Here is a 19,225-nt window from a genome sequence, read left to right on the forward strand (position 1 = left end):
CGCTCTAACTCGCAAGTGTAGCCATGCCCTAAATCTCTTAGTTGCATGTGGATGAGGTAAATGCACACATTTGTGAGTACAAGCGCAGTTTTTTTTTCAGGTTCATTTGTTCACATATTTGACAATTTGGCCCACAATAGACAAGGACAGTTCAGCATTCCCTGTCTATAGTGGGCCCCAAAGCCCTCACCATTGCATTCACTTCTGAGGTGGAAAGCAGAGGTAGGAGATGCCCCGAGTCCCAAAACTCAGGCCTCCTGCTGGGCATTTGTTCCTTCCAATGTATTTTTATTTTTAACTGAAGCTTTCCTTCTAATCTTCAGCTGCCTGCAATTATATCACTATCCTCTTTTCATTTTAAACATGCATCTGATGAAGTGAGTATTCACCCACGAAAGCTCATGCTCCAATATGTCTGTTAGTCTATAAGGTGCCACAGGACTCTGTCTCATTTTAAACTGTGTCTTGTTTATTTTTTAAAAGATATATGCTAAACATGAAAGCAGGAGGAAAGGAAAACATATGCTGCAGAAAAATATATTCTGAATGGCAGTGTTTGCACAGTTTATAAATACTGTAGGGTTTCCACTTGTATAACACCTTGTGCATGGCACATTGACAAGTGCAGCAGCTCCCAAGGAAAGGAAATAACTATGGAAAGGGAAAAACTGCTCTTCAATTAAATGGCCTAGATCCTAGAGACATGGAAGCCACTTACACCTGAACAGGCCGAGGACATCAGGCCAGTACGGAAGAGGGCAGCTCTGAGAGGTTGGGTCCTATGGACCAGTTCAACAGTGCTTGGAATTCAGGCAAATGACCCTCTTCCCCCTCATCTCAGTTCTGGCCCCTCTGTCTCACCTATGGTGGTTTACTACAGTCCCAAGAATTCAGTCAACTCTATGCAACAGCTGCAGGGGGAAAGGCATTGTAGGATTATGGGGCAAATTATGATATAATCTAGATTTAAAGGGATCCAGTCAGATTAAAATTTAAAATTAATCCTGAAAATCTTTGTTCAGTTTTCACTCAGGAAAACTCTTCCTGAACAATTCAGGCTGAGTTTTCTGGAGTGAGGACTGAGTGGAAACTAGATTAAGGTTCTTAGTAACTGGCCTCATATTTCTATAAACTAAATTTCCCTGCCTATTTTTTACAAATCAAATTTAGCATTTTGAAGTGGAAGGGCTTTAAAACTCAAATGTTTTTTGCTATTTAGATTGTTTTATTCTCTGATTTCTCTCTTTTTGTGTGTTTTCCCACCTGTTCACAAAATCCCAAAGACCAAACATAGTCCCACCACCTAGTCTTAATCTAACTATATCTATCTGCTAGGTTTTTCCAAATAGCTCCAGGGGGTGTTATCTAAAGAGAAACAGCACAGGGAAATGTTTTTAGAAATGGATGATGGGGCTGAGAAAAGAATGCCATGGGGTCAATCTGACCTAAAAGGATCCTACTTGCCACTAGAACATTTCCTAGATTTCCCATCTAATTGCTAGCTAATATTTGTGTTCCAAAAAGCTGCCTTTCAAATGCTTTGGATATGGAATAGAAATTTCCTTCCTACCTGCCATACACTTATCCTGTTTGTTGTTATCTGTCAGTTTTTCTCTAGTGATTGTGCATTTTACACATCAACAAAAGGGAAACAATTTAGATTGTGTGTTTTTGGATAAAATATTCCATAGCCAAATGACCTGTTAGAAACTAAACAATTCTTTTTTCATGGTAATTTTTCCCTCTACACATATTATGCTATTTGTGGATATTGTATTAACTCAGTGGTGCGCTAGCAGGATAGAATGATTTTGTACACTACTGAAACAAGGTTGAGCAATTTTGAATAAAAGTCATGCTGTTTAGAGCTGGGTTGTCCCTTTCAATGAAAATTTTAGAGATTTCAAGAAAATTTCCTGTCCCAAAGTGGGATGAAATATCAATATTCAAACTTTGGCATACAAAAAATCTGAAAAAATTGAAATGTTTCTCTTTTCAAATTTTTGACTTTTTTTTTTAATTTTGAGGTTTTTAAATTTGTTTTTTACTATACATTAACTTAAATTTAGAAATGAAATGTTGTTTTGACCCCCCCATAGAAATATCCCATTTTTATATTGTCTACAATTTCCAAAACTTTTTTCAAAATGGGAAATTAAAGGAAAGGGGCAGTTTAATTTAAAAAAATATTCAGTTTTGACTAATCTGCATTTTTTTTAATGGAAAAACATTCCATTGAAGACTATCTGACCAGCTCTAATGCTGTTAATTGCTACATTTACCTTGGCATCCATTTCTGACTTTCTGAAACGTATTTATATTTCCTTTATGCAATTATTGTAAAAAGACAATTTAGTACATGTGGTATATTTTAAATTATTTTGGTATACCCAGAAGAGTTTATTGACTGCATTTGTAGAGAGCACTGGCCATATTCAGGGATATGCTTCCACGAGAGAACTTTTTATACTGGGGCTAAACTGAGTTATTTTGTGACAAACTATGCCCAGCCTGTTGAATGGGACTTACATCTACTATAAAAATACAAGTGGGTGAGATTTACAAAGCAATTGGGCCAGATTGTGAATCACTTATTAACACTGGAGAGCAGTTACTCACATGAGAAATCCCATTAATGCCACTGGTGCAACTCATGTGAGTAACTTCTTTTCAAAGGAGTGAGTAATGAGACTTCCTATAAATCATAATCGGTACTTCTGTATGCAGAGAAAATCCTCCATTATCTGCCTCTGCTCTCTTCCCAGCAGCTTTGTGCCACCCAAACCCACTAAAGAATTGGGGCCCAAGGACTTAAATAGGCAATAATTTAGATTGAAAAGGATGTTCTTCTTTATATAGGATCATAGAATCATAGAATTCAAGATCAGAAGGGACCATTATGATCATCTAGTCTGACCTCCTGCAAGATGCAGGCCACATAAGCCGATCCACCCACTCCTGAAATAATTCTCTTCCTTGACTCTGCTGTTGAATGCTCGAAATCATGATTTAAAGACTTCTAGTAGCAGATAATCCACCAGCAAGCGACCCCTGCCCCATGCTTCGGAGGAAGGCGAAAAACCTCCAGGGCCACAGCCAATCTACCCTGGAGGAAAATTCCCTCCCGACCCCAAATATGGTGATCAGCTGAACCCCGAGCATGCGGGCAAGACTCTCAAGCCAGACCCTCTGGAAAAAGGCTAACAATATCCTATCATTGACCCTTTGTACTAATTACCATTGTGGCATGTTATTGACCTATTGACTAAACCCGTTATCCTATCATACCATCCCCTCCATAAACTTATCTAGCTTAATCTTAAAGTCATGGAGGTCCTTCGCCCCCATGTGCTTCTCAGATTATCAGGATGACTTTATACAGTTTCCACAGCCATAAAAGATTTACAATTCATACTTTTATTGGAACATAATGTGGAAAATATTCTATACTTTAAATCTGACAACTTGATTCATTAAATTACACTGTATATTGGAACAAACAGTCAAGGCTGCTACAACAAACCAGCCTAATGCAACATTACATGAGCCCTGTTAACTACCATGGTTACAGAGGAAGGGAAGAAAAAACCTTTGCAGGCTCCTAAAAGCAGAAGGAAATTTGCCTTTTCATTGGCTTGCAGACCTGCCAAATTAATTCCAGGGCATACGCACATTGCAAGAATACTGTTGTTAACCAGTTTTCTCTTTAAAAAAAGAATGTCTTAGATAATTATGATTCCTTATATATGTAGAAGAAATGCTAACAACACCAAAGGCTTTTTAAATTTATTTTAGGCTGTGTCACTTTGCAGGAGATGGATGGATGAATAACTGACTGCCACATTGCAGTTGATAGGTACCTGCTCTTACAAAGCTGTCAGGCTTGTGCTTTTAGTGTTATGATAACGGCAGGCTTTCCTGGAAACAATGGGTCTTCTTTCAGCAGAATTCAGAAGATCAGATATTTAGAAGCCTAGCTGAACAAAGCTCAAGGTTCAAATGGCACATTAAAAACACCACCAACAAAAACACCCCAGTGGATGTAAAATACTACCAGATCTGAACAATAACCTGTTACACTCACTTAGCCCTGGTGTAAGTGATTACCAAAAGTGCAGGGCCACAAGGTGTGTGGGGACCTCAAGTTCTTCAACGTTAAAATATTTCCTGCTGAACGCAATAAAATATGTTCTCCAGTATCTTCTACATGTAGCTACCCAGTGCAAAGGAAAGTTTGTGATTATTTTTTTTTTGCTTTATTTATTGCAGGGGGAGGGGAGAAGAAACTTGTGTATCAGACAGCTTACAAAACGTTTTATATGCAGAAAAACATTTGTTGTGGTGCAGCTGGGCCATGGGGTTTTTATTTGGGGGCGGGGAGGTGAGCCTTAGAAAGAAAAAGGTTGAGAACCCCTGTCTTAGGGTATATCTTCATGGCATAGTTAACCCTGGCTCTTACCTGTGTGTTAGCTTAACTCCCCCATCCCTCCACCCACATAACCCTCTGACTTGGGTTTGGAGATGTTTCAGGCCCAAGCTAGCTGACCCAGCAGGAAATGTGGTTTAGGCTGGAACCTACCCACTTTGCAGTGAGGATGCAAACTTAAGCTGGATAAAGTCTGGATAAGCATCACAAGTTTTAAGTGTCAGTTTAAACTGAATTGAACCTCCAGACCTCGACCTTCCCTGATTCCCTGCATTTATTTTATTTAGACTATTACCAAGCTTTGAGTGGAGTCACATTTTGTTTGAGGTTAATATTTACTTGATTGCCCACCATGCTCATCTCATGGTCTCCAGTTAGCAATTTTGGGTTATAAAGAAAAGAATCTGGGCTTTTGTGCAGCAGCACACACATTTATATTTAATGGAGGGTGAGTACTTAAATTATAAACCCATATTTTCAAGGGTTTACAACTGGACTACAAACCTTTACAGGAAGAATACTAGCAGCCCTGTACACTAACGTTCTGGCACAAATCTGTATGCCCTTACCTCTCAGAAAAGAGGTCAAATTGTGGCTTCCCTTGAAGGGATGGATTAGAGAGAGGAAATGGTGCAGGGGGGTTATTCCTCCCCAGTTAGCCAGTGTAGCCATGCAGGAGGTAAATATGATATGGCAAACACTCCCGAGAGTGAGGAAGGTGGACTGTTAGTACTGCTGATTCCACAGTGGGTGTGACCTGACATGCTATGGGCATGTGTACAGAGCCGGCTCTACCATTTTTGCTGCCCCAAGCACACACCAAAAAAAAAAAAAAAAGCTGCCCAGACTGTGCCACCCCAAGAATGCCCCAGGCACATGCTTCCTCCGTTGGTGCCTGCAGCTGGCCCTGCATGTGTAGGATCCATTCTCTCCTACACTCTAGGGCAGAGTGCACACTGCATCTGAGCACATACCATTCAGCACCCCTCAAAGCCCTGAAGCTGATCATCTCCTTAGTTACTTACACAAGTACAACTTCATTGACTTTGGATTTTTTACAGTGGTCTGAGTGGAAAATCAGGCCCATTATGCCTACCTCTGCCCTAAACAGACCTAACGGGCCTGCTCAGTCTCTCACACCTGTATAGACCCCCAGTTCAGCAAATGATTTAAGCACATGCTTTTGTTACTCCCTATCCCACATGCCTAAATTCTATTGAAACGTTGAGTAAGGAAGAATTGCTGGGTTGGGCCTAAATCAAGAGTAAACCAATTGGCATCAATGGTGTAATGGGCATAAAACTGGTGCTAGTGAGAGGAGAATCAGGCCCAGCTCATCAGCCCACTACCAACTGGTTATTTCACCTCCTTCTTCCAGCCCTTTGTATTCTCTGGCTTCACTAGCATTGTGGTTCTACTGTACCATTCATAAATGGCTTCAATGCAAAGGTCATTTTTTCTCCATCACATGGAATTTTTGTGTTTGACAATCTGAAAAATGAAAAATTTAAAAATTCAATCAAAACAAGAAGTGAGTTGAAACCCAAATCTGCCATGAAGACTAAAGTTTTTGCATGAATGTATTTTTATAAGGATGTTTATTACAGATAACAGATGCCAGAATACATGATGGAGTGGAATGGCTTCCATTCCATTCTGTCAGCTATATCTATATTTTCAAATTACCTAAATGGATATTTAAAGAATCCAGTCTGGTCTATTGGATGAAGTCCTCTCTAATCATTATGGCGACATAATGCATGTATTTAAAAAAAATGCTGTCTAGTTTCTTTGAATTTCATTAGAGGTTTAGTTTTGTTCTGATAGGAAGTAGCATGTGTGATTTTTTTTAAAAAAATGCCTAATTTATATTTTAATCTCCTCAATCTTCCAAATAAATGACTGCCCGTTTTTTTTTTTAACTCTGCAATTCATTGTATGGTGTCACATTTTTCTGGCACAAATGTGTTTGTAATATGATGATGCAGCGTCAAGGGAGACACGAAGTAGGGCTTTTTAATGACTAGTGTTTCCCATGGTGCACTTTGGAATCTTCCTTCAGTAACATCTGAAAGTAGAAGTCTCATCTGGCACTAGAAAATGGAATATGGCATGAATATTTTGGCGGAATCATTAATCTGTCAGCTAGTGGAAACAGAAGTGATAATGCAGTTTTGAACCACTAAGAGCAGTGCACAATCAGTGTCAGCTTTGATCATTTTTATTCCTAGTGCCTGTCTTTTTAGCTCTTTGCAAAGACTTTAATTGAAGTGGAACATGCTGCCAGTAACATGGTTTATCAAAGACATTTAGCACAAAATATCTAGTTGGTTTGTTTTTTAAATTGGCATAAGGGAAAATATGAAAACAAACAAAAAACCCCATACTTTGTCAGCTTTGTCCATGGGGAGGTTGATTATGTGTTTAAAGACAGACAGATGTTTCATGCAGCCTTAATGAGGTAGTGGCAGCCACAATTTTCATAGAACAAACAAGCAGGGACATAAGAGTAGCACTGCTGTACTTTGCAAAGAGGAAAGTTTTCAGTATCCAGATGTGGATTAGGTAGGAACTCCTAAGAAATTCCATGGCAGTTATGCTTACATGGCTTCTGGTCAGAGATGCATGCACATGTCCTGACTTAGCCAGGTACTTGAGTACATGCCTTACCTTAAGTATGTGATGAACCTCATTGATTTCAAGAGGGATTACTCGTGTTTAAATGCCTTACTGCACGGGTTCTCAACCTTTTTCTTTCTGAGCCCCCCGCCCCAACATGCAATAAAAACTGTATGGCCCAGCTGTGCCACAACAAATATTTTTCTGCATTTAAAGCCTGGGCTGGCATTAAGGGGTAGCAAGCAGAGCAATTGCTCAGGGCCCCCTACCACAGGGGGCACCATGAAGCTAAGTTGCTCAGGCTTCAGCTTCAGCCCTGGGTTGTGGGGCTCAGGGCCCCAGGCTGCAGTCCCTTGCAGTGGGGCTTTGGCTTTCTGCCCTGGGCCCTAGAGAGTCTAATGCCAGCTATGCTTGGCATCCCCCCTGAAACCTGCTCACAGCCTCACAGGGGGCCCCAAACCCCCAGTTGAGAATTGCTGCCCTACTGAATTGGGGCCTGACTGAAGCATGAAAATGCTACTTCAGAGCCCTCAGAAGTATACAGAGCCTAATCCAAAGTGCATTGAAGTCAAATGAAAGGCTCCCATTGACTTCAACAGGTTTTGGATCAGACCTATACTGTATCGATCAGGCTCCTGAGAAGAGAGTGCTTGCTGTTGCACTGCACATGGTTTTCATTACAATTCTAAATACAACTATGCATTCCATCACCTATTTATGCATTAGTGCTCGGTCCAATAGTCCTCACTCATGTAAATCATTTCACTGGCTTCAATGAGGCCACTCATGCGAGTAAGGTAGCAGGATTGGGCCCTGAATCGGTACAAAGAAAAAAAGATGAGGGAAAAACAGTTAAAACCTTATAATTAAATCAAGACAAATATCTTGGTAATTGTAGGTTTGGACTCTTCTAAAACAGATGCTTCTGGCTGTGTGCAGGTTTTGGGATGTGCACCTATGTTTACAGGTGTGAGGCCAAATATCTCTCTTCATTTGTGACCTATAATGTCGGATGCAAAGTACCATAGAAGAAATAAACCACTGTGTTACAAAATTTGTCTCCCCAGTGTTGTTTACCTATAGCCTGATCCAAAGCAAAGATTTCCATTGACTTCAATGGGCTTCGGCACAACCCCATATAATGCATTTCAGTCTTTCTGCAAGTAAATCACGTAAACCTTGGCTCTCGATACATGCACTAAAAAGCACAAATGCGATGGTTCTGCAGTGCAGGCTGAGGAGAGCCTATGCAGGGTCCTCTGGTCTCCTCTCAATGTTCCCCAGGAGCTGGATTGTGGACAGGACTGGAATCATGGTGGGGATGTGTTCATCTAGCTCATGCATTCTATAGTCCTCTGCTCTGAAACCCCAGGCACTGGGTGCTTCTTCTCTTCATTCCCTGGTATGGTGTGTAAAGCCTAGCTGTACAGGCAGCCTGGCTATCTGGGTCTAAGGATTCCATTCCTCTCCTCTGAAACTTCTTGCATGGAGCAAATTTCACTTACACAGTTTTGCTCCATGTAACACGATTTGGCCCTTAATGAACAGAATCCACAGGAATCACTTAATCTTTGACCAGGGTAAAGCAGATGATTAATGCAATTAAAATCTAAGGAGTAAAAAATTAGCAGTAACTAGAAATTTTTTATACAGGCACGCTCACATTTTTTGTTATTTTGTATATAGCCTTTTCTTTACCACCACATGACATTCTACAGTAGAACAGCAGCAGAATTTTTTATTTCTTCTCTACTTCTTCCCTTGAACCTGCATTGTGCCCTGATTACAGTTCACACAAACACAAAGATTGTTAGTCTCAGAGAATTAATGATGTATGGAGAGAAAGAACGGCACTTGTTTGTGGTGCATCCAAAACTGGTGCCATGCAACCGTGCTGTATTTGGCATAAAGGACTGAATACTAACATTTTTACTGGAATAAGGTCTGCATAAATAGACCAGGTAGGGATGGTGGTGGATAAAAGGAAGAGATGGTACATGAATTTAAAGTAATGGTAATTATGAAATGCCCATGCAGGTTGATACAATCGTATATCAATGCAGCAAAGTCTACATTACATCATACTCGGATTTCTTCAAAGTACTGATAAAGAAACATATGTATGTACCTTTGTAGGAGGATTTTAAAAAAATAAAAAGCTAATATACTATCCCTTTTAACTCATATAGTCTTCTTGATGGCATAATTCCTTCAAACACCAGATGGATGAGCAGCTGTCTATTCATCCACAGCACTGCTGCTGATGCTGTGCTTTCTTCAAGAGGCACTTTTCTAAAGACCAGGGGCGGCTCTAGGCACCAGCAAAGTGAGCAGGTGCTTGGGGCAGCCCATTTGCAGGGGTGGCAGCGGCAGGGTTCCAGCCTGGGAGCTGAGAACCAACAGGGGGCCCTGGGAGCTGTAGTTCCTTGGTTAGCTCCCTGCCTATAGAGCCAGCCCTGGAGCAGGGAAAGAACTATATTTCCCAGCATTCCCTTGGTCGCTATCAACAGGAAAAGGAGGGGGAGGGAGTATGGTAGCTGAAACCTCATGCTGCAGCTTGCTGTGAATGGAGAGCTCACTGCTAGAGTGGGGTGGCACTGTGAATGGGGAACAAGTGTGTCCAAGGAGTAGAAGGCTTTGGCCCAGATATCCCCTTCAGAAGACATCCCCAGACTGGATTAGGGATACTAGTGTGACCTCACCTTGCAGCCCCCAAAGAAGGAATTGGGTGGACTAAATGGACAGTGCCCCTCTCTATCTGAATCCTAGCAAGGGAGGTATGTGGATCCCACTAGAATTTAAAATGAAAAGTAAGGGATGGGAGGCTCTACTAGAGGACTTTGGCAGCTTTAGATACAGTACCAGGTACATAGGAGGATTTCCACTTCTGAGCCATGGAAGCAGAAATTGACTTTTCCTTTCCAGATTTAGCTAATATTCAGAAAGGGAATCTAGAACCTGCCTTCCAGATTTGAACACCTCAAAATTCAGGAGTGCTCAAACTCAGTCTGGGCAGCTGTTACTTCATTTCTCCCAAATCAAATATACTCAGCCACTGTAATTTGCTATAGAAAAAGTAGGATAAAATTGAGCAAGAAATGCTTCCCAGTGGTTTTTAGGACTGGAATTGCTATTTTCAACAGCCATTGCTTTTTTTTTTTTTTAAGTTGTATTTGTTTAAAAGGAAGACAGTGATATTGCATTGGCAAATTCCCCATAGAAACAAAGAGTGGAACAAAAGAATAATAAAGGCACCTCAATTTTTCCTCCTTTATGGAGGACAGTCTTATAATATACATCCAGATATCCTCCAATCACACAAACTGAAAATTGTTCCACTTTACTGCAGTTCTGTAACCATATGGGAACCAGTCCTGTCTGTGTTCTGTGCACATCCAAAATTCCTGCTGAATGACCCACCCTGGGAGCAAGTTACCAATGACCCAGGGCTGTGGCGGAAGGAGGGTGCAGGTGTGTGGGGGGGGGAGAGCCCAGGGCTGGGGTGGGGGCAGCCAAAAATTTTTTTGCTTGGGGCGGCAAAAAACCTAGAGCCAGCCCTGCTAAAGACAGTCACTACCTTTTTTCTTTGCAGGAGATTGACTCTTTTAGAAGCCAGTTCTTTTACTTTGTCCATTTTGCTAACATTCTGTAAGTATTTCCCATTATCAAGATAACTTGCCAGCAAGAACAGGACTGATCAGTTGCATATTATACGTTGGCTTTGATCCCAAATGGAAGTTTGTGTTCCCCAAGCAATAAGTGTTCTCTTTCCATTACAGTGCACTTGGATATAAAGAAAGCAGAGAATAAAAGTTATGCCTTCTGGGAATTCCTTTCCTTTCCCTTCCCTGCTCTTCCTTAGAAATGTGCTAATTACACGATAGCAGAAAAAAAACATTTCACAAAATGATTAAAACCCAGACAGTTGCTGGCACTTGAATAAATTAACTTAGTCAGCAACTGGCCTTACCTTGCATAGAGGTTGAAACCTTTAGTAGAGTTGAAAGTCACTCAGGTTGGGTCCATGCTGAACGAGTTATAGTATTTTTCATGACACCTCTTGCTCCACAGGAGGTTTTAATTAAGTAATAAGACACCGATAACCATTTAGGAGTGTTGGCTAGTGCACATCTTGGCCATATAGTGAAGTTTTGATGTGAAGTCGAGTGTACCTCAAACAGTTCTAAGATGTGTATATTAATCATTATGGGGTAAATCCTGAGGTCTTTTATTGTTTTTATTTTTTGTATCTGAGTACTCATCAGGGTGACAGTAGAATGAATCCCTGAGCAGATGTTTGTTGTTTGGAATTGGGATGGCCTTCTATTTGTGAGAAATTGCAAGAGGTTCCAAGCTATGTGGTGAATCTGTTGTACCCTTCACATTTTTGCTGTGCCCAATTACATGGTATCAGAGTGCCTAAGTAATTATATTGCCAGCTAACTGGTTCAGACTCTTACACTCCAGGATTATTTATACTAATTGAATATCTCATACATAACACAAGAATGCACATCAATTAAACGTATTTAATCAAATGTCCACAAAATTTCAAAAATGTGCATTTTTCTTCAATATTCCCTTAGATATTCGTAGAATCATAGAATATCAGGGTTGGAAGGGACCTCAGGAGATCATCTAGCCCAACCCACTGCTCAATGCAGGACCAATCCCCAACTAAATAATAATAATTTGTTCTTGTTCCCATTACCATCTGTACTATGGGATTTATCAAGACTATTATCTCCTTTGCTTAGAATACAAGAAGTCATCTTCTTTAAGCCATCATCTACCAATGTTAATATCTTACCCGACCACTATGGCCACTATGGCTATCTCTAGGACCTTCATTATCTAGCTCTGCATCCCTTAAGCATTCCATTACAACTACTATCACAACAAGCATCCCAAGATGACATTCACAACCAACGCTCTATTACCACTATTTGCATTTCCCAGGCTCATCCTCAAAACAACTCCTCAACATCCGCTCAGTACCTCATCCTTCCCCAAGGCTATCACCATTCTCAAAGATGTCACACCTTGCTTGACCTTCCCTCTGCCAAGGAAGACGCAAATATGTTTCCTAGACGAGCAGGAAGGTATGATTTTCCATTGCCTTGCATGTTATAGAGTCATTCACACCTGTGCAAAATGGGTGTAAAATGCTATCATTCTGATCTGATACTGGTTTACATCCATTCTGGTTACACCCTCCAACACAGGAGAAAAGTACATCCACCAAGAGTGGACCTGTGCTGTTCCTTCAAAGCCCCAGGCATAGGGAATGTGCTGGGGGACATGTGGGAGCAGAAAGAAGAGACTCTATAACACTGAGTCATACAGAAAATATAGGCTGCTCCAGACTGGTGAGCCTGTAACAGGTAGCTCATGTAAAGCAGCTGTAAACTAGAGCAGCTTTCAGGGTTGCTCTAATTTGCTACATCTCCAAATCAAGGTAATACAAAGGTGATTTAAAGCCACCTTTGCCTCCTTCCCCTTGGGCTGCATATTCTATGATGTTAAATAAAAATGCAACAGGCCATGCTATGTAAATATTAAGGATAACATCTGATTATTTAGGTCAAATTGTGATGTACCTTGTTATTCTGGCATCCATGCCAACTCCCGATGCAGTTTTAACTAAGCTGCTTGAAAAAGCTAACATATGGCCTTTTTTACAGCTCTCACTTGCTATAAATGCTCCTCATATTTGAGAGAGCTAAGATTGTTATCTTCTTATGCCAGGGGTTCAATCTGTTCTTCCTTTTTATAAGTTTGTAACTTAGATGATGATGATTTTCTATAGCGGGAAATAACACCATATATATATATATAAAATGTACTGTGCTACAAAGTATCATAGTGCATTCAGATGCCTTTAGATCAAATCTTGTTACTATATTCTTTGTATCTCAGCAATGTCTGTATGCTTTTTGTTAATGTAAAGTATTAGCAATAGTGCATGTGGTGGGGGAGGGTTACAGTTTGCTTATTAAGTAAACAGATGAGACTACAATTAGGAGAAGTGGCAGATGTGAATACTAAAACATGTGTGTCCTCATTTTGGCTATTTGTTGTATTGTATTAAATCTTCAGTATATTAGTTGCACATATTTATTACAGTATTCTATAGGAAATATAAACTCCAGCACTTCAGCTGTTCTTTCACTTTTATGCAAACACTTACCTTCTCGGCAGAGCTTCAAAAAATAATTATCAACAATCCAGGAGAAAATAAACAAAATATTAATGGATGGAAATGATAATTGAATCAATTCAGTATTTAAATTTGAATTTTTGTTATGAAATCTCTCATATCAATTGGTACAAGATACACAAAGTATGCCCACAAGTGTGAATACTACATATTGTATTGTTGCTACATTATTTATCTGTGTGAGATGGGAAGCAAGGTCTATTGGTTAGAACACTGGACTGACAATTAGGATGAAGTTTAAGGCTTGGTCTACACTACATTCTTACTTGGGTATAACTACATTGCTCAGGGGTATGACAAATCCATATCCCTGAGCGATAACTAAGATAGTTATCCCAATCTTAACTCCCTGTCAGGAGTGTGCAGATAAATAATTATGTGGCCACTTTATGTGTCCCCTGTGACCTGAGGAGCTGGTTTCCCCCTGCCCCATGTGGTCAGAGGAGCTGGTTCTACCCCTGTGGCTGGACGAGCTCTCTCTCCCCTCCTCCCCCCCACTCCAGAGGAGTTCTGTGCCTCAGCCCTGCTGATTGGGGGGCAGGGGGAGAAGGGGTAGTCTGTGCCCTTGCTTGCCCCCTGTGCATGCCTCTGCCTTCTGTGTAGACAGTGCTATGTTGGCGGGAGCGCTGCTTCTGTTGACATAGCTACCGCCTCTTAAGGAGGTGGAGTTAAGTAGACAGGAGAGCTCTCTCTCATTGCCTTAGAGCACCTTCACCAAATATGCTACTGCAGTGTAGCCACATCAGTGTAGCTGCGCCAAGGTAAATTTGTAGTATAGACCTGCCCCATGTCTCTGCTCTGCCAGGGGCTTTCTTTGTGACTCTGGGAACTTCATCATCTGTGTATGTCAGTTGTCCTATCTGTTTTATATATATATATATATATATATATATATATATATATATATATATATATATATATATATATATATATATATTATGCTACTGTATATATCTCAAGGGGAGTAGTGAGAATTAATGTTCATAATGTGCCTTTGATCCTTGGATAAAGTGTTCTTTAGAGGCACAATTATTGCAGTAAGTTTAAAATAAATGGAGAGATTGGTGAATGCATACTAAAGACAACTGAAAAGCAAGACCCCTTCATTATCATTGAGTGAAAGAATACACATACATGCTTATCTATACATGCAGCCCAGAACTCATGACTCTGAACATCTCTGACCTAAAGGAGATGCTCTTTTAGGGCATTAAATAGAATAAACTAATGGAAACTAGGAATGTAAATAGGGTTTAAAAATAGTAACCGTGTAATGTATTAAAATTTTATCAGTTAAACAGTTAACTGTTGAGTTCACATAGAGGGGGAACTAGGGTGCGCGAGGTGCTGTAGCACCCCCACATTTTATGTGGGGCTCTGCTGCTGGCCCTGCGCCCCTCAGCAGTCCAAGAATGCTCTGGCACCAAGTGATAAGTCATTCTGTGTGTGTCTGTATTTAAATAGTTCTGACAAAAACATTGTTACAGTGTGGATGTACAGCTAAGCCATGATAAGACAACCAACTAGATTGTGGAGTGGAGATTAAGGATAAGCTAGGCATGGCACAATATCTAAACAAATATTTTGCCTCGGTCTTTAATGAGGCTAATGAAGGGTTTAGGAATAGTGGCAGAGTGACTGATGGGAATGAAGGTGCGGGGTTGGAAATTACAGTATCCGAGGTAGAAGCCAAACTTGAACAGCTTAACGGTAGTAAATCAGGCGGCCCGGATAATCTTCATCCTAGAATATTAAAGGAATTGGTGAGTGAAATTGCAAGCTCGTTAGCGATAATTTTTAATGAATCTCTAAACTCGGGGGTTGTACCATTTGACTGGAGATTAGCTAATATAGCTCCTATTTTCAAGAAGGGGAAAAAAAAGTGACCCGGGTAACTACAGGCCTGTTAGTTTAACATCTGTAGTATGCAAAGTCATGGAAAAAATATTAAAGGAGAGAGTAGGTCAATGGCAATTGGGACAAATTACAACATGGTTTTATGAAAGGTAGATCGTGCCAAACCAACCTGATCTCCTTCTTTGAGAAAGTAACAGATTTTTTAGACAAGGGAAATGCGGTGGATCTAATATATCTTGATTTCAGTAAGGCGTTTGATACGGTACCGCATGAAGAATTACTGGCTAAATTGGAAAAGATGGGGATCGAAATGAAAATCCAGAGGTGGATAAGGAACTGATTAAAGAGGAGACTGCAGCGGGTCGTATTGAAAGGTGATCTGTCGGGTTGGAGGGAGGTTACCAGTGGAGTTCCTCAAGGTTCGGTTTTGGGTCCGATCTTATTCAATCTATTTATCACTGACCTCGGAACCAAAAGTAGGAGTGGGCTGATAAAGTTTGCGGATGACACGAAGTTGGGAGGTATTGCCAATTCAGAGAAGGATCGGGATATCCTCCAGGGAGATTTGGATGACCTTGTAAACTGGAGTATTAGTAATAGGATGAAATTCAATAGTGAGAAGTGTAAGATTATGCATTTAGGGATGACTAACAGGAATTTTAGTTATAAGCTAGGGACGCACCAGTTGGAAGTAACGGAAGAGGAGAAGGACCTCGGAGTCCTGGTTGATCGCAGGATGACTATGAGTCGGCAATGTGATGTGGCCGTTAAAAAAGCTAATGCGGTCTTGGGATGCATTAGGCGAGGTATTTCTAGTAGAGATAAGGAGGTGCTAGTCTCGTTATACAAGGCATTGGTGAGACCTCATTTGGAGTACTGTGTGCAGTTTTGGTCTCCCATGTTTAAGAAGGATGAATTCAAACTGGAACGGGTACAAAGAAGGGCCACTAGAATGATCCGAGGAATGGAAAGCCTGTCGTATGAAAGGAGACTTGAGGAGCTCGGTTTGTTTTCCTTAACCAAAAGAAGGTTGAGAGGAGATATGATTGCTCTCTTTAAATATATCAGAGGGATAAATACCAGGGAGGGAGAGGAATTATTTCAGCTCAGTACTAATGTGGACACGAGAACAAATGGATATAAATTGGCAGTCGGGAAGTTTAGGCTTGAAATTAGACGAAGGTTTCTAACCATCAGGGGAGTGAAATTCTGGAACAGCCTACCGAGGGAAACAGTGGGGGTGAAGGACCTCTCTGGCTTTAAGATTAAGCTTGATAAGTTTATGGAGGGAATGGTTTGGCAGGATAACGTGATTTAGGCAATAGGTCAATAACGTGCCACCACTGGTAATTAGTACCGAGGGTCAATGTTGGGATATTGAAAGTATTTTTCCTGAGTGTCTGGCTGGAGAGTCTTTCCCGCATGCTCGGGGTTCAGCTGATCACCATATTTGGGGTCGGGAATGAATTTTCCTCCAGGGTAGATTGGCAGTGGCCCTGGAGGTTTTTCGCCTTCCTCCGCAGCATGGGGCAGGGGTCGCTTGCTGGAGGATTATCTGCTACTTGAAGTCTTTAAATCAGGATTTGGGGACTTCAACAGCTGAGTCAAGGGAGAGAATTATTTCAGGAGTGGGTGGGTCAGCTTTTGTGGCCTGCATCTTGCGGGAGGTCAGACTAGATGATCATAATGGTCCCTTCTGATCTTAAGTTCTATGATTCTATGAACTATTCCATGCAATCAGCTGTCTTTATAATAATTTCTATAGTTAGAACCTAATTTAGTAAAACACTTAAGCACATGCCTAAATGTAAACATGTGGTTAAGTCTCAGTACAGACTCACCAATCCATCATAAACAACATAAGGAAAACATTGCATAGTTCATTGCCTGTGTACATTTTTAAAATAAGTATTTAATCAATAGCCTATTGATTATATATAAATCATATACTGAATATCTAAAGATTGTTTTTGACTGCTTCATTTATATATTTGGCTTTCAACAGACCACCAGCCTAGAAAACCCTGCTTCTCTGCACCACTACTGTGAGAATCTGAAAGTAACAAAATCTTATTGGCTAATAAATCTGATCTAGAAGATAATGATGAAGAGGGAGATTAGAATGATATGAACATACAGTAATTGTCCAGGAACTGTGAAATGAAAGAAAAGAATCAGTGCAGTGAGGAGATGAGGATTATATTAATGATGAAAATGGCTTGCTGGATAATAAAGAGGAATTATTTGGACATAAAGTGACAGATGGGAAGAATATATTCATGGAATAAAATGACAATGTTATAGTGATAAACCCTTCAGAAGACTTGAAGCCACTAAGCTGCACAATAGTGAACCTACGTAACTGTATGATCATTTCATTGCTGTTGTCCTCCTTCCCCTCCACTTCCTTGCTTTCATTCATTGCTCTCACTTTTTTTTGCCTCTTGTTCCAAATTCTGATCTCATTTTAGCTCTGTTTTAAGACCACTGTAACTCTATTAACTTCAGTGGCTGGACTCTTGATTTATACCCAAAGTAAGGCCCAATTCAGCAAGCGACTTACCCACATGCCAGACTTTGTGACTGTGTTTCAGGGAAGTCAATGGGACTACTCATGTGCATAAAGTTAAGCAATAGGTTTAAGCACTTTGTCTTGATTCAGCAGTATGAGAGGAGAATTGTCAGGGCCTGATCCTGTGCCCACTGAAGTTGGTGGAAAGGCTTTCATTGACATCACTCGCCATTGAATTAGACTCTAAGGGCTCGTCTACCTAAGTTGGAAATTATACCTCCAGCTCCAGTTTAGACTTATCCCTGCTAGCTCTGTTCCAGCCAGTGCACTAAAATTAGAAGTATAGCTGTAGAGCACTCGAGTATGTGCCTATGTTCTCAGATGGGATTATACATGGGGCAGCTAGCTCCTCCCAATTCTTGCACTATTGCAGCTACACTTCTATTTTTAGTGTGCTAGCTCAGTCAAAGCGACTGCATATTTATCTACACAAGCTGAAGATCCTTTCTCCAGCTCCTGTAGAGACATATCCTTAATGAACAAAAATAATACAGAGGGATAAGGTTAGATCTTACAAGAAACCGACTGCCCTCAACACCTAGCGATCGTTCTCTTTCAGTAGCACACTACATAAAATAACCCTGGTTCATCTTTTGACTAAGATGAAGGATATCTGTGTAATTTGACTAATGAACAGGACATGAATTATGTGTATATAACAAATGAAATAATAAAGTTCATTTGCCAATCCCCCTATTTTCAATTTATTTCAGATGACCACACGGCACTACATTTCCTTGGAATTGGCAGCCCCTAATTGCACATCAGAACATGCACATCAGCACCTTCCAGCCTGTCCTAAGTGCCAGAAAATGCCCTGTGCTGTATTATTCATTTCAATATGTTGCACACAACTGTACATTTAGCTTAGCACTGTTCATGGATGCAAAACCTATAATCCCTCAACATGCCTTGAAACCTACTATAGAGCTTTCTTCCTTTTGCATTAGCTTATTGTCTTTAGTTGTATTATGAGATTTTTATTTTTTAGTTGGCTTGTTTGTTTTGTTTTTAGAGAACACTGTTACTTCTCAGTAACTAAGACAACAGCCTGACTGATCAAACTTTGAAGACCTGACCTACATCCAGCCTTTATTTTCCTCTGTAAGAGTGGGTCACGGAAGTAGGGCACATTAGGCAGCAGTCTCAGTGGGGAGCAATGTTTTTGGGTTGCTCACAGTGCCACATCACTTTGAGTTCATTTATCAGAAGGAATCGAGGACAGCAGCAAGAGACCTGCCTCAAAGCTGGATATTCAGCCTTAATTAATTCACAAGAACAGACAAGGAGCAGCATTTTAAACTAATGATCTGATTCTGAGCTTCCGACACCACTGCAACAATCTGTATTGTGTAACAAATCTCAGAGGAAACCTAGTTTATCAGTATTCAGTGTTAACCTTTGCTTTAAGTACATATCTGAATCATCACAAATTGTCATTTCAGGCTCTTGTAAGTGGAACCCCAATCACTTTTACAAATATATTTCCCTCCAAACTGAGGAATAAAAGAGTGCAATGTTCAAACTTTCA

The 19,225-nt window shown here is 40.5% G+C and overlaps 1 long non-coding RNA gene across 3 annotated transcripts in view; it reads left to right on the top strand.

Annotated features, from left to right (window-relative positions):
- Positions 1 to 17,876, top strand: part of LOC120370985 — a 74,208-nt gene extending 56,332 nt beyond the window's left edge. For all 3 annotated transcript variants that reach the window (XR_005584096.1, XR_005584095.1, XR_005584094.1), the window contains 2 exons: positions 12,005 to 12,147; positions 17,128 to 17,876. This is a non-coding gene — a long non-coding RNA (uncharacterized LOC120370985). The remainder of the gene's footprint in view (positions 1 to 12,004; positions 12,148 to 17,127) is intronic.
- Positions 17,877 to 19,225: the final 1,349 nt, after the last annotated feature.

Source organism: Mauremys reevesii, linkage group 8 (genome assembly GCF_016161935.1).
Source record: "Mauremys reevesii isolate NIE-2019 linkage group 8, ASM1616193v1, whole genome shotgun sequence".
Classification (NCBI taxonomy): domain Eukaryota; kingdom Metazoa; phylum Chordata; order Testudines; family Geoemydidae; genus Mauremys; species Mauremys reevesii.